This window comes from Salarias fasciatus, chromosome 2, assembly GCF_902148845.1.
Source record: "Salarias fasciatus chromosome 2, fSalaFa1.1, whole genome shotgun sequence".
In the NCBI taxonomy this organism is placed as follows: domain Eukaryota; kingdom Metazoa; phylum Chordata; class Actinopteri; order Blenniiformes; family Blenniidae; genus Salarias; species Salarias fasciatus.
The window spans coordinates 31,679,821-31,706,120 of NC_043746.1; positions in this window are offsets into that span (position 1 = coordinate 31,679,821).

Below are 26,300 nucleotides of genomic sequence, written 5' to 3' on the forward strand. Positions count from 1 at the left end.
GCTCATGGAGAACACACTGCTGAACTCAGGCGACGCCTCGCTCCTCTTCAAGCACACTTCATTTTCAGTCCTTCAGCCTCTATTTCAATACCAAGAGTGCCATCTAGTGGCTTCAGAACATAAAGACAGTGGTTCATGAGGCCTCGTTTACCCATCACTACCAGCAGCACCTTCTCAGCCTCCATCGAGAAGCATAGAGTGAAACTTTGAGCACACCAGTGTAAACGCTGGGTCGCTGGTTTAGAAGTGCCCTCGCTGGCCGGATGCTGCTCAGAAGAGTCTTTCTACTGACATAGCGTCATTAAGTTTGTCTTGTTAAAGTGAATCCCACGGTGCTGCAAGTTACATGAAATAAGTCAGTAATAAGTCAGTGTGGACTTTATTTCACCATGGAGCTCAGGGAACAGTACAAGAAGCAAGAGCCTTGGTTCAGGGTCAACACTGATGGAAACAAACACTTAACTTTTATAAAGATGAGTATGGAGCTGTGACTGTTACCATGGGAACCAAGAGCCTCTAATTCATGTTGATTATTCCAGTAGGTGTGTATTGTTTGTGTATTATTTTGGTAACCTCAAAGAAGACTAATCCTCGTGGCCCCGGACCACAGCTGGGGAACCTCTGGATTAGAGCAAGGCTTGATGAAAATGTAAATAACCACCTCCCTCCACTTCATCACCTTCTGCAAATGCTTTTGTCCTCGGAGGTTTGTGGGAGCTGAGGCTGACTCCAGATGAAAAGAGGAGAAACAGAGATAAAAATAAGAATATTAATGATCTTGTTGTGGAAAGTCCTTAAACCATCCTAGTCACAGTGAACTTTAACCCTGGGAGCAGGGGGTGGCTTTAGGCAGCACCCGGGGGGCAGTGGGGTCATGGGTCATGCTCAGGGGCACACAGTAGTGCAAAGTCGGCTGCGGGATTCAAACCTACAAATTTCTGATTGAAAGTAAGCTCGTCTCACCGTTAGTCCACTGCTGATTTAAACCCAATCCGAAACATCTCTGGGAGAAATCCCCTCAGGTCCAGGAACAACCAGAGGCTCACCTGGCCTCCTGGTACAGCTCTAAAACACACTCCTGAGCTCTCGCCCGTGGTCGTTTCAGCTCAATTGGCTTTTTCACACATTGACACAAAGCGTAACTGTTTTAAATTATACAGAACTGAAGCACCAATCATTTTAAATAGATTTTATAAATCTCCTCCATGCCTGTGAAACGTCCGTCGAACACTAAATAAGCACTTTGTGAGCAGCACAGGTGTGGCCAGCGTCTGTCATGGTCCAACCTGGAGATTTACCCGGCATGTTAAACTCCAGACAATTTTACAGTCCTAAATTATGCGAGCAGCTTGTAAAAACAGGGAGAGAAGTCAAGGGCTAAGAGGGCGATTTGCCCGTGGAGTCCCTCCAGGAGCGCTGGGCGGACTGTCCCCGTCCACCAGCTGAAGACAAAACACGGTCCTTCTGAAGAGAAGCAGCTGGGCGGGCGCTTTCTGTCTGGGCCGGCCAACTGGTGAGACGCCGAGACGCTGCAGAGGGTCAGGCGGGCTGCTGAAAGGCCGGAGGGCGACAGTCTCATGGACAGGAAGGAAGGAAGGTTCTTGAAGGTCCCTGAAGTTCTCTGTGATGGTGAAGAGCTTCAGTCTTCATCCTACAGAAGACCCTGGCTGTTAATGCAGAAACGTTGGCAGGTTTTACTGTGCAGTTTTCATCAGGTTTGGCATCAAGTCCATAGAAGACATGACAGAGACATACATATTAGCAGCCTTGTTAAGATCTGGTGTGACGCCGTGTTCCAATCTCCACATGTCAAACTGTAAATAATCTGCCTGAATTTCATCCAACTTCTTACTGAAAATTCATTGCAATGTCGGTACGAGCAAAATATTCCCAGTGGAGTACTCAGCTGTTTTATGGTAACTCCTTGAAAACTTATTCATGATGTGTGTTTCAGTTTCAGTAGTAGCTGTTTAAAGGTTATCAGGTGTTCTGTAACCCTGGACCTCTGCTACAGGCTCCGCTGACATGTGAAACCAGGTGGTACAAAACGTATTGATGAAAAACCGAAGCTTGGACGAACAGGAAGCCGAAGAGATGAACCATGCAGAGGAAACAGTGGATTATTTGTATTTCCTTTGTTTTTCATTAGTTCTCCAGAGTTTAGTGAAACTTTGGTCGTCATGTGTTTCTGTTTTTGCCATATTCACCTTTATCTTTTCACTTTTGCCAATTTGATGTTCAGTTTGACAGAAAACAGTGATTTGGAGCCGCCAAAGGACTCCCTCTCACCTTCTCCAAACACTCCAGTGGAGCAGTTCAACCTGAACATCTGTCATGGAACAGATCAAATGAGGCTTTGAAGAAGTCAGCAGTGGAATTTATAAAAGTGCTTCTTTCAGTATTTCTATAATGAAAATTCGATTTTCAAAAGTGACTGTTTTTGAATTGTGCTCTAAAATATCTGAGTATAAAAATACTTTTCAAACACAAGCAGAGATTTGAAAGAGAACAAAAGCAGCAACACTGGAACAGAAAATCATCTTTGCACTGACAGTCAGAACGTCTTCTCCCACCCAGAAAAATCCAAACCATGAAGTTTACTGTAAACTTCACCTCCGTCATCACGATATAGATCCATGACCCCGTGACCCCCCAGGGGGCGCTCCCTCCACTTTGAGAGTGTAGCTGATGCCAGCTGCTCCAGATGTCTCTGAGCCACTGCCACTCACAGCTAGCCTTTTCACTTGGGTGTTTTCCTGCTCTCTACATCCTGGTGACGTCCTCTGAGGGGAAACGGTCGGCTTGGTGGGACGGCCGGCGATCTGCTCTCTGGATGATCCTGATGGAGATTCAGCTCAGACAGCTGGACCTCGGCTGCGTCCGCAGTGTTTCTCCCATCAGATTTATGGGGCTAAACCTACAACAATCTGTTTTTCTGACATAATTTATCCAAATAAATCCATCCTGACGTCAAACAGTCATGACTTGCAGGGAGTTTCATGACCGCAGATGTGAACCATTTACAGGAAACTGTCAGAAGACAGGAACTGAAACGTATCCTCATGCCTCCTCCCTCATCGTTGATTACCCAGCCTCTGACATTCCCTCCCATGGTGCACTTCACCTTCAACCCCGATTTGAGCTCGTTGACTCTGATTGAGAAACACGGAAACGTCACTCGAAGCCTCCAGTTTCTGCTCGCTGGAGTCAGGAATTAAGATTACACCGCCGTGCAGCGCAGCGAGAGTAAATGATGGCAAATTGGAAACAGAGTCTCCTGAGATGTTGCAACATGTGCTGGTGAGTCAGGTTGCCTCAGCTCTCCTTCGGCCTGAGGTTTACCTCAGGAGGCCGTCGAAAACAGGCCTCTGTTTTCCAAACATCTCAGAGCCCAGACCCAATCCTTCAGCGTCCCCCATGCGCTCGTCTCTGGTCTCACTCCGGGGACCGATGGCCGTCGGACCTCTGTGTCCCTGATTTGTGGGTTTGACATGTTGAGATTAAGTAACCTGATAATCTGGGCTGCTGCACGGTGTTCCGGGCTGTGATAACCTCTGTGTGCTTCCTCCACGAAATATGAACACTAACGCTACATCGTGCTAGCGGTTATTAAAGGAGATAGATCATGTCCGGTGTCAGAGCGCCGTCCAGGAACGGCCCGGTTCTGCTGAGGCTGTCATTGAAAAAACACGTGTGTGTGACGCTTCCCTCGGCCTCCTGCTTCACACCGGCGGACGGAAGGCAGAAGCGTGCGAGTCCAGGTTGTCACATTAATGACACGACTGCCTCTGACGCTCAAATTGCATCTGACAGTGAACTTCCGAGGCGCAGATGTACCGGCCCCGGCCCAAGCAGACGCCGGCCTCGGTGCCAGACAACTGAGCAATCGTTTGGAAAACACCGGCTACACCCGGTATTTTCATTTTCATCTCACACTTTAACCTCCGCGCAAACCTTCAGCAGATCTTGGAGTCTGGGAGTACATTCAGCGCGTGATGGATCGCTCTTCGCCGAGCCTAATCTGCCCGGGTGAGCTCCTGCCGACGTGTTTAGAACCGGCACAAACACCACTGTCCTTGGGGTTTGAGAACTACAGTGAGTTCAGTGAGAACATCCAGCTCGGCGGGTCAAGGCGAGGTCGACGCTCAGCGCTTTCCAGAACGCCTCCCCCGGGACTGGACCTCTCGGCGTCCTGACCCCGCGGCGCTAAAGCCATAATCTCTGTCAACTTTCTCTCCCACTCCTCCTTCTGTCTCCATATTTCCCTCTCCACTCTCTGTTTACTCGTTTGCATCACTTGGTTTTCCCTCCTCCCTGTTTTCTCTCGCTCGCTCTCGGCTATGCAGCGGCGCTGCCAGGCCTGACTCTTTTCATTTGACTGCAGTACATGTGGTTGAAATCTGAGGCCGGCCGCTCTGCCAAGCCGCAGACCCTGTAATGGAGCGCTGGCGCAGGAGAATAAGCCATTGTTTTTGGTGCAGTTGGTGGATGAATGGAGGGAGGGAGGGAGTCTGCTAAAAAAAAAAAGAGGGGGAGAAAAAAAACACTCTTGCTGAACACAGGGCCTGGGGTCAAAGGGGAGCTCCATAATCTGGTTGTAAATCCCACTCTGGGTAGCAGGGGAGGAAAAGCCGCCTGGGAGTCGTTTACAGACACAGGAAGCAGAGATGTTAGTGAAGGAAACTGTCCAATCAGCTTCCTGCTCCGTCTCAATCCCAGCTGACGTTACACAAACACAGGAGTGAGACGGAGTGATCAATAACGCCCAATCTAAAGTAGCCTGCTGATAGACTCACCGGCAGCCAAACTGAGTCACGTCTCTGTTATTCAGTCAAACTTTTATTAGTGTTACATTTGAACTACAAAGTCTGGAAATCATCAAAAAAAGCCTCAAAACCTTTTTTTTTTTTTTTAATGATCAGCCTGAGTCTTTGTATCTGTCTGTGGATTCTAGAAGCACCACTGACATGGCGGATATCCAAATTATCATCTCATGTTGTACAAGCACTGATCTCTTGAAGACATCCCAGTTAAATTATAACGGTCATCACATCAGTCGACCAGCAGTCTTGATGAAAATGATCATGTTTACTGTGACTATGGATGAGCAGACGCTCTGCTGCTCAGTGTAAAGACCAGTTTAAGAGTCTGATGCACAAGTAGTGGCTCATGCTTTCACCTCACTGCCTCAGACTACCGAGAGATCAATTCAAACTGATCAGAAACATTGATCGTTGCCCCCTGACAATAAGATCCTGCAGATTAGAACATGTTGGTTCTCTGGTTCCTCTGAAACCTCGGGGTTCTGTTAGATCATTCCATGTTTTTAGAGGCTCACTGTGGTCAGCTGACCAAACTGTTTTTATCATCTGAGAAATATCCGTAAGGTCAGAGGAATGCTGTGCAAGTCTCACCTGGAACTGATCAATCATGATTTTATTTCATCACGCTTAGGTGATTGCAATTCTTTTGTTTTTTGTTTAGTTTTTTGTTTACTTGTTTTAACGTGACTGTTCTTAACAAACTCCAAACCGTACAAATAGCCAGACTACTGCAGGAGCACAGAGAACAGCCCACATTACCCCGCTCTATATAGTCTTAATTAGCTTTCTCTGAAGTCTCAGATTGACTTCAAAATTTTAGTTCTGACATGCCGAGCGTCCGAGGTTGTTGGTTTAAACCCCGGGGAGACCAGTCCTTTCAGGTTGCTGCTACTAGACTCTGGAACCACTTGCCTTTGTCTCTTCGTACGGCCAGGTCTGTGGTCTCTTTCAAAGAGGACCTGAAGACTTTATTACGGGAAGCTTTTGTCTGAATATTCCCCAGATAAACCTGTCTGTATTGTCTGTTAGCTTGTTCTGTGCTGCACTGTGTGATGCTGACCAGGAGGACGATCCGTCCGGTACTGCTGACGGTCTGCTCTGGAGCTCATCTGGACGCCATTTGTCTCCCTGTGACCGGGATGAGGATGCAGGAGTCTGACATGTTGTAACTTCATTAAACAGTGTTTATGACTGAACAAAACAGTGAATGTGCAAATTCTTTTGGATTAGTCACAGCAGCTGCAGGCTCGCAGCTCCCCCCAGCACTAATAAACTTTACCCCCCCCCCAACAGGTTTAATGACACGGAAAGGGTTAAATTTGTCTGGAAGACTCTTTTGTTTACCTCACGGGATGCAGCCAAATCATTAAAGTAACTACAATGGATCAAGTGACCCCAGCTCATTAAAATTTATGGCAAAATGAGAAGCGAGTGCTGGAAGTTGAAGCGGTGTCATCTTGAATCATGAGCGCTGCCCGCCTGCCGGGACTCTGGGAGCCAGAAGGTCCCGAGGTTTCCTTTCTGCACTTTTCCCATCAAATTACTTCACAACAGGCCTCGTATGTCAAGTCAGCATGCTCGCCGTTTAACGCTGTTATTGTTTTTACTCAGGAGGTAATAAAAGCAGGTCGACCTGCGGCGGATGTCAGGGCTCATGCAGAACGGAGCGGCGCCCTCTCCAGGTGGCCGGGGCTGCTGCAGCGCGGCGTGCAGCTGGAACTTCTTCCTCACTCGCTGGATGTTGGACCAAAGCGGTGACAAACCGCCGCGAGCTCCTGATGAAATCGCAGATGTTGCCTCACTCAGTGTGCATGTTCAGCGTCGGGCCGTCCAGCAGCTCGCTCCCTCCGTGTTTGTTTAGCAGCGTTTCTCCTTGGAAACTTGGGAGAGCAGCATTTCTTTAACTGAAGTAATTTTGGATGCGGCGCTGAATATTTTAAGAAATAGCTGTTCCCCCTCTCTTTCTGCGTCTTTGTCATCGGCCTCACTGCCAAACACTTCCTCACGCATGAGAGCGGCCTGATGTAAATCCTGGACTCGGTTTTCTCCAAAGCATTTCAGAGGTGTTGCGTGTTAGCGATTAGCAAACTCTGGCTAATTTAAACCCAACAGGCCATAGCAGAGAGAGGGCGGCAGAGCAGAAACATCTGCCCGCTGCATATCAGTCAGCACAGGACAAGATTTACTCAGTGTTCACCATTCTGACCACAGAGGTGTGAGCAACACAGAACTGCTGCAGTGTATACCTGTAGCTAGTAGCATGTAGCATGTAGCTTGTGCAGAGCGCTGCTCCAGCACTGCCTCTGCTCTGATCCCATCTCTGCACACGCTGGCTGGAAGGTTTGTGTGTGAGCTCTTGCTAAGCTCGTCTTGTTTCTTCCAGTCCGCTGCGCCTCCAGGCTGCAGGAACTCGGTGAGGAGCTCAATATCCGTGCTGTCGTGGTGAATCGAGGATAAATGGCCTGTTGCAGCACGCCACTGAGCTTTCATCGGCTTCTTGCTGCTCGGTTTTAACATCAGAGCATAAAGCAGCCAGTGTCTGAGAGGGCAGCTGTTTCCTACCTCTCTGCGTTTCTCTGCAATTTGATATATGATCTGAGCAGGAGGAGGAATGGATCTGAAGGCATTAGGTCGCAGTGGCCGCTACCAGCCCTGGTCCTGGCACCAGTCCTGTTCTGCTCTGCCCCTCCACAACCAGCTCAACATGTGTGAGGGATTAGAGCGATAGCAGATAATGGGGAAGATTCACAGCACAGTGGATGTGATGGATGCCTCCTCGCTGCCCTCTGGGCTCGCGTCCTCATCAGTAGTGCGGCCCGGCCGTGGCGATCCATCCCCATCAACAGTCAAGGTGTCAGAACGGCTGTAAAAGTCGTTGTAGCCCAAGTGCCGCAGCTGAGTTTACCCCTTCACACCATTTCCCTTCCCGCTGAACCGTGGCCCGTCTCCCTCGGTGAAAGTATAGGATGTCGCGGTCACAACAAGACGCTTGACTGATGAGGGCAGGAGGACCGGTTTCAGTTTACCGCCGGCCGGAGGGGATCCCGGGCGGCTGGAGAAGCACCACATGGGAACAGTGGGATGCTAAGTGTCTGTGTGAGAGGACCAACCAGGACCCGGGATTCCTGACTGGCAGTGTGATGATTCAAACGCTCCTGGGGGGCGGGATGATTGATCCTGCTCACTGTGTTCAAAAGCCCTGGATGGTCTGAGGCCACGGGAAGCGTCCATCCACTCCCAGCCTCTGAGCAAAGCCGTCAAGCACCACAACAAATCAAACAGCAGATCAGAGGAGGGAGGCTTGATCAGCACCCAATAATGAATACTCTAGGTTTGTTCAATGATTTTTCAGCTAATAGACACTAAATGTAAGCAGTTTGTTTACCTCGACTGCATTGAGACACATTCAGTGAATCGTTTTTAACAAAGACCAACCAGAACTCCCTTAAAGTCCGCTTGAAAAGGAGACGTATCAACGTTTGACTCCCTTCTCTAATGTGACCGCTGGTCAGTGGTCGTCCTGTCCAGAGGCGGCATCGGGAGAGCGCAGGTTCGATCCCCACAGCCGGCAGGGCACCGCTGTGGGTCCCTGAGCATGACCTCTGACCCCCAGCAGAGCACCACACGGTTGCCGCCCACCGATGGCTCAGTTCAGTAAAAATATGTCAATACAAGTTCAAGAGAAAAACACACTTAGTGGAAAAATTTACCAGTGTTTAGCACCTTTGTTGTGCAGAATGACTTCTATATTCCACGGGTCCAGGCGGTGCTGATGCAGTTTTAGTTTCCTTCAGGTCCCTGAACCAGAACCAGCTCTACTGACTGAGGAGTCTGCCTGATGCTGCCCCCACTAACATTACTTTGTTACCTGTAAAATTTGTTGTAATTGAATTGAATCCTCAGAAGATGCAGGAATCTGAACCCTGGTGTGTGAACAATGAGAAGTCTGTTTTTAAGAAGCAAGTCTCACTCCGCTCCCAGACAGACTCCTGCGCTGTGAAAGAGCTGCTGGCTAGCTGCTGCTGACATTTAGGTCTAATGTTAAAATGGCCACACACACATACACACACACACACACACACACACCTTCATTTTAAGCTGTGGCTGTGATATTGACGGTCACAGAACTGATCAACATGGTGCTGAAACTGTTGTCACTGCTGATCACGTCTCGGTTCTTCCATCATCCTCAGGAGTGAATAAACAGACCGTCTTTTTTTGGGACATTAGGCGTTCCTGTAAACCTCCCGGACTGGAGTCTGCTGCTGGAGACGGAGCCGCTGGAGTTCTGGACCGGGTTCAGATGACTGTTAAATAACTTGCTGTGAGTTTTGGTCAAACAGCCTGTGAACTGCTCGTCTCGCTGAAGCTTCGGGAAAATCAGTAATCCTCACAAAACCGGGGGTGAAAAACTCATAATCCGCTGACAGGGCCTGAGATCTGTGTAATCATGGGAAGTCTGTGGGTCTGCAGAGCCGCTGTGGAGAAGACCTGACTCTGAAGAGGCCTCGCTGGCGACGGGACACCCGACTGGCCTGATTTACGAGGACGTTAATGAGGGGAGGAAAGCACTTTTCTTCACATATATCCAAGGATTCCATTTCAGGGTGAATGGGGAACATTCGGTTGTGTCCTGTGGGACGGACCGACGGGGCTCCGCCGTGCAGCTAATGGCTTATTAAATATAGCTGCTCCTTAAAAAACAACTGGCTGCAGGAGATTGACTTGATCCAATCATGTTTGCTATTTTTAAGAAGGTTTTGGTTGGAAATTGAAAGTTCCTGTGAGTTTTGTGAGCAGTAATTGTCGTTTAACTGCTGAGTGTGGAGTAATTGCTGGTGATTTTCTCTGCGAGGCGTCGCGCTCCGTCACAGAGGAGCATTCATGGAGGCTGACTGTACCAACATCTGGCCTCTGGTCATCAAAACTCCACAACTATGAAAATACTTTCAACAGAGCAGCCATTTAAAAACTGCAGCGCAGGTCAAAGGTCAACCTGCAGCTTTTCTCTGCAGGATCACACCGGCAGTTTGCACGTTTGCTCAGATCGTGAACGTTTGGCTGGTTTCCAGCCGTGCACGTGCACATGCACATGCACGGCTCTGGTTTGTTCCTCATATGGGATCTTCAGCGGTGTGTGGCAGATATATTGTGTTTGATTTACTGGATTGACCTTTATGAATCATTTTCAGACAATATACTCTGTATTTTCACTTCTTTCCCTCCACTTTTCTCAGGAATGAATGAAAATACTGTCCTTATCGCTTCAGGGTCGGTCACCTGACTACACTTGACCAATCAAATGAAGCCACACAGTCATGTGACTGCACACACACACACACACACACACACACACACACACACACACAGACACACACACAGTCAGAAGCAGCAGGAGTGAAACACATCTCCACTTCAACATCTGATGACTTGTTTTGGGTTCTAACGCTTCACTAGCGATGCTCATGAGTTTCTTCTGCTGTCGTCTCTCATCCCATTTTTCGTTCAGAGTTATCGATACAGTTTGATCACCTGTTCAAGCTTTGAGACTCTCAAAGTTTAGTGAAACAGGTCTCGTCTTATGGATTTGAGGGCAGTATGGGTGCTGTAAGGCTGTTGGTTGTTTTTCTTCTCCGGTAAAGTCACACAAAGAAACTTCTTTCTGAATATTCTTTGGAAAACGCTGCTCAATTTTAGTCAGTGTCATTTCAAAAACTATGAATATTGATCATTTTAATGAATTAGAATCAAAATTTAATATTAATATTAATATTTTACTTTTATGGTGCGATTCCTGCCTTGATGTAAAGGAATTGGAGTTCATACTGCCAGTGCTGATTACAGGGTTTCAAAACTGATTGTGGTTAAAAAGTAAGCTTTTTAAAAGGAGTTGAAATAATTCATAACCAAGCCTTCCTGGGTGAAGGTAGCTTCATTTAGTTAAACTTTATTTACTTCCATTTCCAAGGAGTTCTGTTGTTTCATGTTATCTGAATGTTTGAATTATAATTCAGTGACTTCACTGCAGAATGCCAGAGGCCACTTTCTGACAGTTTGCTGCTACTTCTGAAGATTCAGATAATCTCGCAATGGACCGATTTAAAGAGAACCTAAAAACTTTATCTTGTAGCAGCTGCCAGAGGTTCAGTGAAGACGGACGGACCTGTCTGGTGCCTCTCTGCAGACTGTTACACTGGCAGATGTTGACAGATTCTGACCCCTTTGGGTAGACTTCACTTTTGGAGCCAGGTTGTTATGACCATCTTTTAAACAGTCAATGGTCACGCTGTAGTGTCATGTGACTCTTATGACCATATATAGGCTTAGAGTGCAGCCATCAGCTGAGAGCTGCTGTCATTCATTCACTGACCAGTCAGTTCTTAAAAGCCTCATTTAAAAGCTTTTAAATAACATTTTAGCAGGTTATAACATATGTGGATGAAAAAAAAAACCCACGAAGTGCTTAACAATAGACACAGTAACACACAAAACAATAAAAGCAGAGTGAAATGCAGCCAGATAGAGTTAAAGGTGTACTGTCTGTGTCTCAGATACGTGAATCTCCAGCCACACACACAGGGATTGCCAGAGTTCAGCCTTTTTTTTATTAGTTCAGATCTCCAACCGAGCTCCAGGAGTGTCTGTTCAGGCTCCCTCCAGTCAGCCGTCAGCCGCCTCCTTCCTGGAGCGGCTCTGGTTTAACCCCGGCCAGCTCCTGGGACAGAGGGGGCAGATAATCAATGATTATCAGACGGAGGTGCACACATGAGGGTGTCTCGTTCCTCTGAGTGTTCAGAGGGATCTCCAGTCGTACCCATTCAGGTGGTCTCAGAAACAGAGATCATAATCGTAATCATAATGAAGATGTTTAATATTTGTGACATGCTGGAGTGTGTGTGGCTCTCTGTGGAGCTGGGTGTGCACAGTGGCAGCTGAACGCCGCCTCCTCAGCCTCACCGTGCTGGAGACCGTCAGAACGTCAGAGCTCCGCTGCTCAGTAGTGCCAACAGCGAGTCTTCAATCCTCAGGAATCTTTATCGTAACTGGATGTATTTCCTCCATTCCAACCCGAACACCCAGGAGACTGACGTGAATGAATGAACTGAGGGACTGAGGATCCTCGCTATTTGTAATAGAGGGCTTTTATTTCGACAGACACACATCAGGAACAGAGGAACGACAACACACATCTCTTCTGACAATGTGAAAGTCAACTAAAGGTTGACTATGTTAACATGAAATACCCTGATGCAGACTGACTCCGCCCACTTTATCAAGTCTGCATCAGGACCGAACTTCTGCCAGCTTGAGAAGCGACATTACCCAGAATGCATTTCGCAAGATATGACAGAGGAGTAAACACACAGCAGTGAGTAGAAAACCTCTGAAATACAGCATTGTGGCTGAGAATAATGTTTTCAGAGTGTCTTAAGAGAGAATACAGCTGTTCAGAGTGTTGATATGGGGTCAGTCTCTCCACATCGAGCTTACTTAAATATTTGTTCTGTCGTTTATGGGCATTTGGGGGCCGGACGGCGGTCCGAGGTGACCCGAGGTGACCCGGCGCTCAGCTGCCTCAAGCCGGCTGCGGCCGGCCGTGACTCTCCGCTGTGGTTAAACATGAGATATGAATTTTGTGTGAATCCAGCGGTGTCTTGGTCCAGTTTAATCTGTTTCAGAGTAAATCTGCTCTGCTGAAGGAAAAGTTCACGTTTAAAACTGTTTAATGGAACTTTAATGTTTAAATGAGAGGTGGATGGTAATATTGACCGTAAAGTTTCATTAAAATGTCCTCTTCACGTTATACTTGGTCAATGTTGTGCCCTCAGACTAACACTATTCACTATTTCAGTCTGGAAACAGAAGCCCTCATCAGCAGCGATCTGGAAATGAATCCCTTGTCACAGGAGACAGGAACTCTTCCAGATGTGGATGGGAGTGAGTATTACCTGCATATTTATTCATACATGTATGAATAACCTATTGAGTTGGTATTTAGCAGTTATTTTTATTTTTATGTCCTCAGAGAACGTGTGACTTCTTCAGGTCTGGCTGTGACGACCAAACAGGCGGAAAGAAAAAAGAGACAATCTGAAGTCCAAATACAAGGAATACGCCTGTTTGTTTGCTTTGAATTTTGCTCCTAAAGAAACTACTTGAGCAGCAAGAGCAGAGAGATTTATCTCTCTCCTTGAAAAACTTGTGAATAAATTGCAGCTCTTGAGATTCACCTGAGGCAACTGGTTCTTTAAAGCAACAGTGTTGCTCATGATCAGAGCAAACTGCAGTCCTGCATTCTGCAGCCATTTGGTGAAATTAGTCAGACTGGCTCCACTGTCCTCCTGTCTGGGGAAGAGGATCACGCCGTGGATCGTCCTCATCCGGTCACTGTGGCCGGTCCGGCAGACCGCAGCCTGTGGCTCCATCGCCCTGCAGGAGGCTCCACAGGCGAGCCGGTAAACGGGGACCAGCACCTCCAGCTAATGAGGGGCAGCATCAGCGCCGTGCTCTCCCTGGACACCCTGCAGGCTGCAGTCGCAGGGCGTCATTTTCTAAGTTCATAGTGCTTCTAACTTATTTGTGCTTTTACTGGTTCTGTTGAAGGTTTTTCAATAAAGTTTCTTTGACTCCTGAGTTCCTCTGTCAGACACCAGTCTTTGCTCAGCAGGGTAAACCACGCTGTTTTCACGTATTTAGTCAAGACAGAAATGAATGGTGCTAACGACTGATGTTTAACTGACAAAAATAATCCAGTATATAATGACAGAGGACTGCAGGTGATAAAAGGCAGGCAGGTCTGTGGAATGCTGGTAAAGTTATTTAATACACATCAGGGATTTTAACTAACATATAGTATATAACTGTAGATGTTATAATACTGGGAAATTTTTGAGCTCCTGTTTTTATTCTTAAAGGGGCTGTATCATGCAAAATTCACTTTTTGTATGTTTTAACCTTGTTATATAGTTATGTTCTCACCAAAAACTCCCCACGTTTTTTTCCTTCATGCCTGCCTGTTTGAGCTTTCCTCGTGTTTGTGCTGCTCAGAGAGGCAGCCCCTCCCGCACCCGTGAAAACGCTCTGTTTCCCACGTTCACGTCACACGGTGAAGACGGCTCCCCTGAGCCCCCCCCCCCCCCCCCCCCCCCCCCCCGCAGGCCCTCAGCAATCAGCGTTGCTGCTTTTTTCTAACTCCGATTACGGAGATAAACTTTAACCATCATCTGAAAGCAACAGTCAAGCAGGAGCAAGAGTCTGAAGGGTCTGAAGGGTCTGAAGGGTCTGAAGGGTCTGAAGGGTCTGAAGGGTCTGAAGGGTCTGAAGGGTCTGCTCTTGGTGAGTTTCTAACAGGAAAAGACGTTTTCACCTGTCTTTGTGTGTAGAGAAGCTAGAGCTAAAGAGCTAAAGCTAGCCAGCGTATTTGTTTTGAAGCGCTGATTGGTTGAAGTAGCTGTCAGTCAAAGTCCACAGGGGGAGAGGCAGGGTTTTCAGTGAAACAGAGTGTTTTCTCTTCCGGGTTTCAGAATCAGCCCCCAGAAAGCGAACACAAAATGACTTTTCCTTAGAGCCAAAAATAAACTATTACCATGTTAATGCCATTTCTAGGGTTTGGATTAGCTAAAAAAGCATGAGACAGCCCCTTTTAACTTTGACACGAATAGTAATTTAAAGGCTTTATGGGAGGGCAGGTGGGCTAGAAGTCATAGCAACACTGTATTATACAGAGCATGTGTGTGTGTGTGTGTGTGTGTGTGTGTGTGTGTGTGTGTGTGTGTCCGAAAAGACACAATTTGACACAAGTTATAGAGCATCCCACATTTTCATCAATAGATTAGTTTTTCGGCCCCCTGCCTGCACATTAACCTCGCTGCGTTCTCCCTCAGTCACAGGCCTGTTCTCTGAGGTACGACTAACAGGTGTGCACTCTCCAAGTACACGAGTACACACTTGTGTACTAAGAGTGGAGAAACTTCCACAGTAGCTGAGCGGAGCAGAGCGAACATCTGGACATGTGGCCTGTTTGGAAGCCACAGACGCAGAAAACAAACACACTGCATCCGTGCTCACTTCCCCCTGTGCTGACATGACAGTTTATCAGTCATTCTTTTATTTTTCATTGGGAACGGTCCCAGGCCCAGGAAACCTGTCTGCACACCTGACTGAGAGCTACAGTTTTCCATGCAGACTGAGTGTCTTTACAACAGACTGTAGATGTTTCTGTGGACATCAGGCTGCTTTCCTTCAGCTGTTAGAACCTGACTAATTCATGCTCAGTGTGCACATCTCAAAAACCCAGCCCTTCAGAACAGAACAAGCTTATTTCAGCCACAGATGAAATCCAGCTTCCGCCCAGCCTCTGGCACTTTAAAACCCCTTATCTGGCTTCCACATCACTTCAAAGTAAATTCATCACTTATTCTAAAAGTAATTTGAGAAGTGCAGCGTTGGTAGAACGGTCCTCAGCTGCTCCTCGGCTCCAGCTGAGCTCAGCAGTCATTATGAGGACACCCGTGTGAAACTAGCGTTTACCGTCTCCATCGCGGGGCTGGTAGTGCTCGTCTGACACGCAGCCGCCGCCACAGTTAGTCCTCTGATGCAGATCACACACGACGCTTTTACAGATCGTTATATAGAATTCAAACAAGCAAACGTTTTTCTTTCATGTCTGCAGAGAATATCTAGACTGGACTCTCAAACTACGTGGTGTATCTCCTCTCAGCGCGCCGGTGATAGCGCTTCGTTTTAGCCGTGAGCTAACGCCACGCAGGGATCCTGCCGTCAGGTATTGACTACTCACCCTGCTCAGAAAGCCCCGCCCAAAGCCACTGGATGGACCGCTCAGTCCATCAGTAAAAGCAACAGTGAAATGGGGTTAAAAGAGAGTTCCAGAAAGACCCACGAGACAGAAGAGTTGGGTCCTGAGCTCAGACGGACGAGGAGCGGCGGGCAGCAGACGGTCTGTAAGCTGCCTGAGCTGTGAAGCAGGCTGGAGGCTCCCCAGGTACTGTGGGTCTTTTTTTTTTTTTTTTTGTGTATTTTTGATTTAAAATAAAAGAATGGCAAGGCTAGAATCAAACCCACAGAGAGGCAGCGGCCTGTCACACTTGTTTTTTGAGAACTGAGAGATCAGTGAGACATTTCAGAACGTTCCAGGGACAAATGATATTTAGTCTGAATTTGCTGCAGAACCTGCAGCATCAACTGTGATGAAAAAAGATTGATCTATTTCACCCAGTGACATTTTCAGTGTTCATGGTTACAACATGCACACACTAGTGAATGGACTTTTACCTATCTGGCAGTTTTTACACTGCTTGATCACATTCATCCATTCACACGCCAGTGGAGGCTGCTGCCATGCAAGACGCTCAGTCCGTCCACTGGGAGCAGTTAGAGGGTCCGGGTCTCGCCTAAGGACACTTTGCACTTCAGCATATGGAGAATCAAACCAACAACTTACAAACCGGCCCAGCGTTTCCTGGACGGCTGGCTGAGCGCTGGAGGCCTGATCAGAGTCTTCTGTACAACCAGGCGGCATTGGGGGAAAACAAATGGCCTCTGGGTAACGTAGCAGAGGCTGGAGAACACTGATGCCGTCCAGACCAAGAACCCTGAGTGTGGGCAGATGTCGTTCTCTGCATCCTGCATGTACCCGTGATGCTGCTCGCATGCTCCAGAAATGCATTATTTATGATAGAATTTCTGTTTCTGTGACGGAGGAGGAAATGCAGACGCTTCCTGTCAGATGATTCAGTTCAACACCTCCATGAGAGGAGCAGCAGCTGAGAGGATTTCTCTGAAGAGACATGCAGATTCTCTGGAGGCTCTGGAACTTTCACTTGATGTAGAAACAGATTACAAACCTCAGACTCTCCTTCCTGAAGAAAAATACATGATGTTCCTTTTAACCTGCAATTATCCCCAGAGGGTGAGCAGCTGAGGCACCAGGCAGACACTGTAACTGCATCTTAATCCTGCAGTGTGTTCATAGGAAAGCTCTGTGCTCTCAGAAGATGCAGATGGCTGAACACATCACTACAGCTTCTTTTTATACCGGAAAATATATTTGGAAAATCAGATCTTTTATTTCAGCCTTCAGGGTTTGCTGTAGCTCAAATGGCAGGTTGTCTCCCGAACACCAGACTTGAACTCTCAACTAACTTCTCCCCGCTTACGGCTTTGTTCAACTTCTACATAAACATGACAGTCCTGAAGGACGAAGAGGAAAACTGGAACTCAGCTGTCAAACTGCAGACTAACGGGTTTACTTTACCTTGCTGGTGAACCAAACTGGAGCCAGAAGGGCCAGAGGCGGGACGTATTGATGGACACGTGTGTCGCCCAGTTAAATATATGCTGCAGTAAAGCATGTATTTATTGGCTATATGGATAATCAAAGCTACTTCTAGCTGGGGCAGAATGTGAATACTCATTTGGCAATAAAAAAAAACTAAATTGTTGAAAGTGGAGATTTGCAGTTTTTATCTGACAGCGACGGAATATAACAAACCTCTGCAGGTCTTCTTCTGTGGTGTTAAGCGGTGAGTGTCTTTACAGGGAATCATCACTACTTTCAGGAGTATGAATAGACCTTCAGGTTTCTTGTCCTGAACTTTATTTTGTCCCTGACAAAGACCTGCTTCCTAGTGAAAACGGGTCTTCGTCCCTCTTGTCGGTCACGACACACCAGCTGAGAAACACTGGTTTACAGTACCGTACTGCAACACTTCAGTCTCTTCAATCATCGTTTTTCTTTGGTTGTTGTCGGCTGCTGCTGGTCGTAGCAGTCCCACGGTGCAGCTGAGCGCTTCTGAAATATTGTGATTCTCCCAGAAATGTTTGGACACATCGTTTCCCTCCTCTTGGACTGATGGATCAGCATCACTCTATATATTCAGTACATAATATCATTCTGACAATCTCTGCACAGTGACCAGGATTCCAGAATTTGTACAAAATCAGTGACGGAATATAGAATGTAAAGGTCTGTTTGGCGTTTGGAGACATGAGTGAGTAGCTGTTTGCCCTCATGAGCTTCATTTGAACCTGTAAATCCAAATCCGTTTGGAACTTTTCATCTGAGAACTGATTTCCTTTATGTGGTGACTCAGTGAAACACTTGCTGTCATGAGGCTTCAGTGTTTGGACAAACCCGCAGCGCAGCAGCATCACCAAACACTGAGACTTCCAGAAGCCTCCGGATGGGCAGCTGGACTCACTGATCAGCTGTAAGGCCAAAAACACAGTGACCGGGTCCCTTCAGTCCTGGAGAGACAGCTGCAAGCTATTGAAGAGCTCAGGAGGTCGCCGAGGAACGACAAAGAGTTCCATTCTGGAGCAACCTTGAAGTGTGTGTGACGGCGGCCCCACAATGGGCGAGCGAGCAGCCGCAGAAAGAAACGATCAAGCAGTTGTTTTTCCCAGCAAGTGCAGGAGATCTTAGGGGAACACATCTGACACCGTGGAGGTCCAGAGAGGAAGCCGCGAGCCAGGAGAAGAAGAAAGGAACCTCGGTGACCTTGCAGAGTGGAAACACCCCTTCTATTTCATTTCACACTACATTACAATCTCATTATGTGGTGAAACGCTAAACCAGCCGCTCCGCAGGTGCTGAGACCGAGCTGAAAGACCCGGCGAGCTCCCGACAACACGGCTACCGTCGGAGGCTCCGCCCACTCCGCCGTAAGCCGACACCTCCCCTCATGAAGCCCGTCAGGCGGCCGAGCTGTCAGGCGGGATTAGCGTGAGCGCCCCGGTTCCCCGGGAGGCCGGCGGGGCCGCCGTCGCGTCCCCGAGTGGCCCCAGAGCCGGGCCCACACATCCAGATGAAAAACAGGCTCCATTCATCCCGCCGGCCCGGGGCGAGCACCAGGAAAAGCCCCGGTATGAGCCACGGCAGCAGCGTCTGCCCTCCTCCTCTAATCAACCACGCTGTCTTCAGCCGAGCAGCGCCGTCCCTGACCCCCGCTGCAGGTGGAGTCCGGCCCCTGCCCCCTCATCACGCCGTTTACCGCCACATGGCTGGCGTCATTTTCTCACATGCTTCACGAAGCGACGACATTCTGGCCGGTGTGTGAGCGAGCGGCGGAGTCCGGGGATTCAGGACTTTACCTGGCGAGGCGGCGACTGTCTGACACAGAGTTTGCGTTGGACGCGCTCCACTTCACCTCATGTTTGAGATTATGGCACAAGCCACCCAGAAAGCGGAATCCAGAAGGAATTTTTTAATAAATTTGTTCAGTATTACACAGCAGATGTTTTTTCTTTTCTCCTGCCGTCTTGTTTCTTTTCAGACTTTGAAGAAAAGACGATGCTCCCATCGGACCTCGTGTTTTTCCCCGTTTGTTTTCACAGTTTCAGCTGCGGCTTCATGTCTTTACAATAAATGAGGAGTTCAGAATCAGTGAAGAGGAGTCAAGAGAAAGCGTGTGGCGAGGAAGATGTTCCTGTCTTAACCTGGAGAAAGGCAGCACAGCGTTGGTCTGTTTCTGGTCATATCACACTGGTTGGCTGCTTAGTCACAAGATGTCTCTATTTACACTCTCACACTCTGAAACAAACCGTTTTGGCTGAAGGCCATGAAGTGGGCCAGAGTGCTCGCAAAAAGACCTTTTGTTGTTGTTGTTGTTCACAAACTTCTAAAAACAACTCCTGCTCATGTTATCTGATGGGAGTAATTGCTGTGCAGAGACTGAAGCGATTCTAGTCCTCAGTGGATTTCAGCGCCTTGTTTTCTTTCCAGCTCTTGTTTTTATCCAGTTGTTGGTTTTAACGTGAGACCACACTGCTGCTCCGCAATTTCAAGGCATCTACAAATTGTTCTTGCATGTTCTTATCCAGAATTTAATCAGTGGCCGGACCTTAAATGTGAGCTGGGGGGTTAGGGCTGGGCTAATCCCCCAGACTGCCTGGTGAGGCTTTCACTGGTCCAGTAGAATGTCCTTTATATCATCTGTTTCCTCCATCTTCTCTCTCTCTCTCTCTCTCTCTCTCTCTCTCTGAGTGGATGGGAGCATTATGGGATTTTTGTGTGTGTGTGTGTGTGTGTGTGTGTGTGTGTGTGTGTGTGTGGCCAGTGGAGATCAACTGCTGCATACCTGCCGGCTGCATGCAGGTACTCTTAAATCTGCCCTCTAACGTCAACCTCCTGTCCAAACAGCCGTGAATGTGGGCCTCACGCGAACCGCCAGCAGAGGCGGGGACTCTGGGAGTGCGTGGCTGTTTTACACGTCTTCCGTTAGCAGATCGCTTCAGATCAAATTCTAATTTTGGGGGGGGTGTGTGTGTGTTTAGGAGTGCTTCTTTTCCCCTGTGGGCAGCGCGAAGGGAAAGAAATATGATCTGCACCCCATCTTTAGTGTCACCAAACACCGCAGAATGCTCTTTTTAGGGATCTGGATGCACGGCAGGGAGAATCGGCAGTGAATTAGGACGCCACAGAACACATTCCTCAAAGTCTGATCCCGTCTGCACTGACACGACAGCACGTGAAAGCAAAATGCACCGGAAAAGTGATCGCATGGCACCGGTGGTAACAACCTTTATATACGGACCGCCGTTACTCATAATTAGTATTGTAAATAGGTAACTGTATTCCGGTACAGTTACTGTTTATGTGGTATTTAAAATACAGTTGCTTTCATCGTACCATTGGAATACTCATGTCTTTTTCACGTTTCTTGTTTTTTTAATATCACCAAAATATAAATAAATTGCATGTTGTTGTTGTTGTGCTGGCTATTCCATAATTTCCAGTAACATGTATCTCACTCCCGCTCACTACTGATGACTACAGCTACTAGAATGTGTGGTGGAGCGTGGACAACCACTGCAGAATCAACCTTCCAGCAATGAAGGAGAAAGTCCATTCACGTCCTGGAAATCTAAGAATTATTTTAATCTGAAAAAGGAGACGAGTCAGCGAAATTTCACAGTGCAGTGCAGTCTTTGTCTGCCAACAACCAAACTACTGTCTGCATCCAGAGACTCTGCCTCCAACCTGAAGAAGCACCTTAAAGGAAGTTTTTCTTCTGCTGTGATTTTTCCATTTGGCTTTGCTTGCAGTGGATGATGTGACAGTGCCATGTTGATACAGATACGCAAGTGTTCCTGCAATCGCTGTTGTTTTAATGTTAGCTGAAATTAAGCAATCGTTAGCTTAGCTTTTTGTGAGGGTTGTGTGGTAAATGTGAGTTAAAAACACTTTTGTTTCTTTTGATGTGCAATGGACGTCAGTTCACAATACTATGTTACTGTGCAAAAATTCTTCTTAATTGTTGTGATTGTATCATTTGTACGCATGACGCAGCAGAGCAAATGTGCTGTTTGTGTGGAAGATGATAGCACCAAAGGCTGACTTGTCATTCACCTTTGATCAAATCATCCTGAGCCCGCCTCCGCCTCTTGGTCCTTTCAGGCCCACATGTCTCCTCAGGCTTCCTCTTGGGGCGGCGACCTGAGGAGGGTGGAGCTGGGACCAGGTCCTGGTCCTGGTCCTGGTCTGTGGTGCTGGTGTCTGTGAGTTCAGAGGTGAACGGTGAACCATCCAGTGGATGGTCCTCGTCCAACCTGGGCCTCTTTGCCTCCCGGGGGTCCGGCTCAGGGTCACAACTGTCCTCCCTTTTTCTCCTGGAGCGGCGCCCCGTGTCCTCCTGGACATCAGCTTCGTCCTCTGACTCCTCTTCCTCCTCAGAATGAAAACTCCTGAGGGAGTAGACGTCATCTGAGTCATAATCATAGAGGAGGAAGACGGTCTCCTCTGGGGTGACGTCCTCTCCCACCAGTTCAACTTCCAGGAGGACCATCGGACTTCTGTCTTCTCCCCCTTCATCATCAGGGACCACAGGGCTGCTTTCTCTCCGTTCATGGTCCGGGACCAGAGAGATGTTGTCCCCCGCTCCATCAGGAATCCGGGCAGCAATGTTGACCCGTGGTTCAACCACGTTATGCCGTCCGTCTCCAACAATATGGCGCAGCCAGGGTCCAACTGGGAGGAAAGAAACATCCGTTAGTTTGAACATATGAAGATCTTGGAACGTTTGTCTCTGATTTGTTGTCAGCAAGAAAGTTTCCACAGGTGTTAGAAAGATGCAGATAGCAGAAAGTTTGACTCTTACTGAACATGTGGCCGTTGTCTCTCGGCTCCATGTCTCTGTTGGCGTCCATGTCTGGAATGTCAGGCAGATGAAGCTGATGAGCAAGTCTTGAATTCAGAGTGCTGTGCTGGTCGAATGTCAAAAGCCGAATGTGGGAAATACTCTGTTGCTGCAGAGGGACATTCAAAAGACTACTTGAGTGGATGACATCATTCGCTGATTATGACATCACAAAGTGTGAGTCCCAGTGGGCGGACCAGCAGTCAAGACCACCTAAAAGTGAGACCAAGACGCTCCCAAGACCAGAGAGGATCAAGACTAAGACCAGTTCAGCTTTGTTGCCGTCTTGGATGAGTTTTAGAAAACAAGCAAAATACTGGTTTCAGCTGCTTAGTTTAAATCTGAGATTGTTAGTGTTGATCAGATACATCATTATCAACTTGACATTGTTCAGTTTACCATTATAGCAGCCAAATTACTCTGTATAATAGCAGCATCACTGAAATGACATGGGCCTAATGCTTTATCAATCAAAACGATATGCAAATATTATTCGATGATACCATGTACTTATTCAAACAAGGCCATTTCAGAACAAAACTGTAAATCGATAGATACACACTCAGGTGCACCAAAAATGCATTTAATCAAAGATAATACAAATACTTTACTGAACTGTACGTCAAATTGCACATTACCAAGAGAAAGAAGTGGTGATCAAAAGATTCTCTCACCTTGATGTGTGTAATGGCATCTCATTCAACATAACTTCATCAGCTTTATGAAGCCTGTAGCTCAGTGGGACAAGAGCAATAGAACACGGATATTATAAAGAACAGATACATGAACTAACTAGTGTGCTGAGAGCTTTTAGCTGTTTTAAGGTGCTACTGTGTGTGTTCAAGTTGTGTTGTCAGCTGCTGGGATTGATTTATTGGATCTAAAGTGGGTCTCAAACATGTCTCTGACCTTAGCACTGCTGGGAAGCAGACTCGTGAACTCGGTGGCCTTAGCAATGGCTCTTGCTATTGGCTTCACTTCTTTCATGCCATCACTGACGACCAGTTGGAGCGAGTGTGCAAAGCAGGACAAGCGCTCACCTGTTGACCACGGCTTTTCAAAGTCTATACGTTCTCCCACATCATGTCACCATCAAGGTGTTCACCGTCACTTCCAGGTTGCTCTGATTCTGGTAATCTCACTTTAAAGGCCCACTTCGTGTTGGAAGGCAGAAAGAAGCTTATTTTGTTGCTAATGCCTAATTCCAAGGAAGGAGCGACGCCTCCTGTCTGTCCAGAGGTTGGTTGTAAGGCAACTCTTGCCTGAGCGTCCAGCACTTTGATAATATCATCCTTAACTTCACTGACAGGAAACGGTATGTGCTTCTCTGTCAAGCTGCTGCTGGACACAGCAGTGTATTTGCAGTCCATGACAGAAAGAAAGTGCCTAAAATCTAGATTTTCTATTAGAGAGCATCCAGCAAAAGGTCCTGGAGGATGGCTGTAGATTAACGGCCTGTTGTCTGGATGAATAAGTGGAGTCTTTGTGCGAAGGGAGATATTGTCTGCAGTGTGGCGTCTGCTGTCGCCAGTGATGCAGGTCCTGCTCTCTACTCCAAGTACCTGCAAAATAGAGAGACGTCTGTTCAATTTAAACCACAACAAACTGTCTTGGAGTGATATGAAGATTAAATGTACAGTCTAAACATCGAGCCTTTGCCTTATAAAACCTAAATCTGATCCAGTGTGATATATTAACAGATCATCTCTGTATTCGACTTAAACATTTTGTGGAACTGCAGCACGATGTGTGCTCCCCCCATCAGCCAACTCACTCGTGTAGTGTAGATTAGAAATGAAACTACGGTAATCTTAAAGGGCAACTCCGGTTTTTTGACACCTGGACCTTATTTATAGGTGTGTCATGCTCATATACTCACTCAGACAAACATCGTGCAGCTCGGAGTCCTTCAGAAGTTATTTAGATCCAAACGATGTAGCCGCACTAGCGGGGGTGCCACAGCAATGGAGCGTTAGCGCTGGACATAATCTCTGCAAAGTCGCTCATTTCGGCTGTATTTTTCCTCCATCGCCAGTGTTATCATAAAGTCAGCTCGTCTACCGTCTTCAGGTGGGTCAGCTGAAGAGCTGACAGTTTTCGCTAACTTAGCCACAATTAGCTCAGATGGGAACGTTGCGGAGCTCCTCTCCCCAGCAGAGAGGCACTTTGAGTCGGCCTCGGCTGTCACGGTGCCCCGGCGTCTGACTTCCAGGGGCCGAGTTGGAAAACGGCCCTCAGCTGCTCCACGGAGGCTCCGGACACCGGCGAAGACGCACGGCTCACGCGCGGCCGCTGGGCCGCTGGATGTCTCTCCTCGCCGGGAGGATGCGGATCTTCGCTCCCCGGCGGATGCGCGCTCCGAGCCGGCCGCGGGACGCATGACGGCCCGCCGCGGCGCGGCCGGAGCTCTCTCCTCGCCGGGAGAATCCAGATCTCCGCCGCCCGGCGGATGCGCGCTCCGAGCCAGGCCGCGGGACACCGCCAGAGGCCCCCCTTCCGACCGAAAGGCAGCCCAGCGCCGATGGAGGAAAAATACAGCTGAAATGAGCGACTTTGCAGAGATTATGTCCAGCGCTAACGCTCCATTGCTGTGGCACCCCCGCTAGTGCGGCTACATCGTTTGGATCTAAATAACTTCTGAAGGACTCCAAGCTGCACGATGTTTGTCTGAGTGAGTATATGAGCATGACACACCTATAAATAAGGTCCAGGTGTCAAAAAACCGGAGTTGCCCTTTAACTTTACTCTTAAAGGTGCATTAAGGAGTTTTTCAACTTTAAAAATACTTATTTTCCACCATAAATATGTTCCACATTTTTAATGATGTGTACAATGTGCCCTGACATATTCATTACAAGTACCGCTAACAGCGCTAATTTCTCACTTGAAAGTCGCAGTGCCGGTCCGGCACCACAATTTTTTTGGGGAGAATTTGAGAGGAATGATGTAATGCGCGCTCCGGCCGGCCTGATTTACTTAGGTTTCGTTTTGTCCGCCATTACTCCGCCAGATGCTTAGTGAGCAACAACTGAGCAGGATCTTCCGGAAAGTAAGAACAGACTGGCTTCTAGCACTGCCACAGCTCCACACAGACTCCACCAGGTAAAAGAAACTTACATTTTACTCGAGCGCTACTAAAAGAGCGAGGAAGGAGTTCCCCTCTTCAGTGCACGGGAGCCACAGGGACGAGTGTTTCACTAAGCTGCATTACGCCCAAGGCCTGCAGGGGGCGCTGTTTTGCATAAAACCTGCAAACTCCTTAAGGCACCTTTAATGGTCTGATGTTGTTCTCTACAGAATCTGTATCCTAAACCATTCTTCAGCGGCAGTGGCGTGACCGACTGACTCCAAGGACCACACCCCCTCCCCCACCCTGTCACCGCATGGTGATGATGATGGGGTGATGGTTGACTCAAAGCCCAGCAAACAGTTCAAAAGATGGCCAGTTCCAAGAGCTAGCTGCCTGCACTTAGCATGTGTTTACGCTCTGTGTCATTCACCAAGTTAATAAAGTAAAATAGGTTAAGGTTAATAAAGTTAATAAATAGATACTTCCAGAAATCCATCACTATCATCTGACGTTATCACATAAGTCACAGTAATAAATGACAGGCGTCTCGGGAGGTTTGAGAGGCAGTTAGCGTTAAAGCTAACTAAGTGTCAGAGAGAGTTGTTTACCTTTCCCAGTGTTTTCTCTCCAGGCGTCTGGTGAAAGTTGATGTGGTCCTTTTATTTACATGGCCACTAGGAGGCGCTTGATTTTAAAACATACCCCATAGTCGTAATTTGAGGCATGAATTAAGACCGCTGTGCTTGTTTTCTGGGGAGGACAGTCTCCTGCACAAAGTCCATAAACTATTAAAATCATTCCAAACTGGAGAATCACGTCCTCTGACGCTCCTTCAACATGTCGTCTGAATTCCTGAAATGAAGAATCCAAAGTCCACAAAATGCTCCACATTCCGTTTCCTCCGGTCTGACGGCCTGTTGGCGTCCTCTGGGACGGAAACACAGAGGGCAGCTTCAGGTCCGAGGCGTCGGTCTCTGAGTCCGGTGAGGAGGACGAGGCTGTGAGCGTCGATGGACACAACAGCAGAGCACACAACGGAAAACACTCTGGTCTGGGTTCAGCTGCTCGGCAGTGCGGTGACGGACCATGTCTTTGAACATGAAGTGTAACCAGAAGGCCTCATCAGGGCTCACCCAGACCGACCTGGAGCCATGAAGTGAGCTCCGTTCAGTTCAGTCAAGCTTCATGTCTTCATCCCTCTGGCTGCCGTCCGCTCATGTTTAACACGTTTCCCTTCATTCACTGGATAAA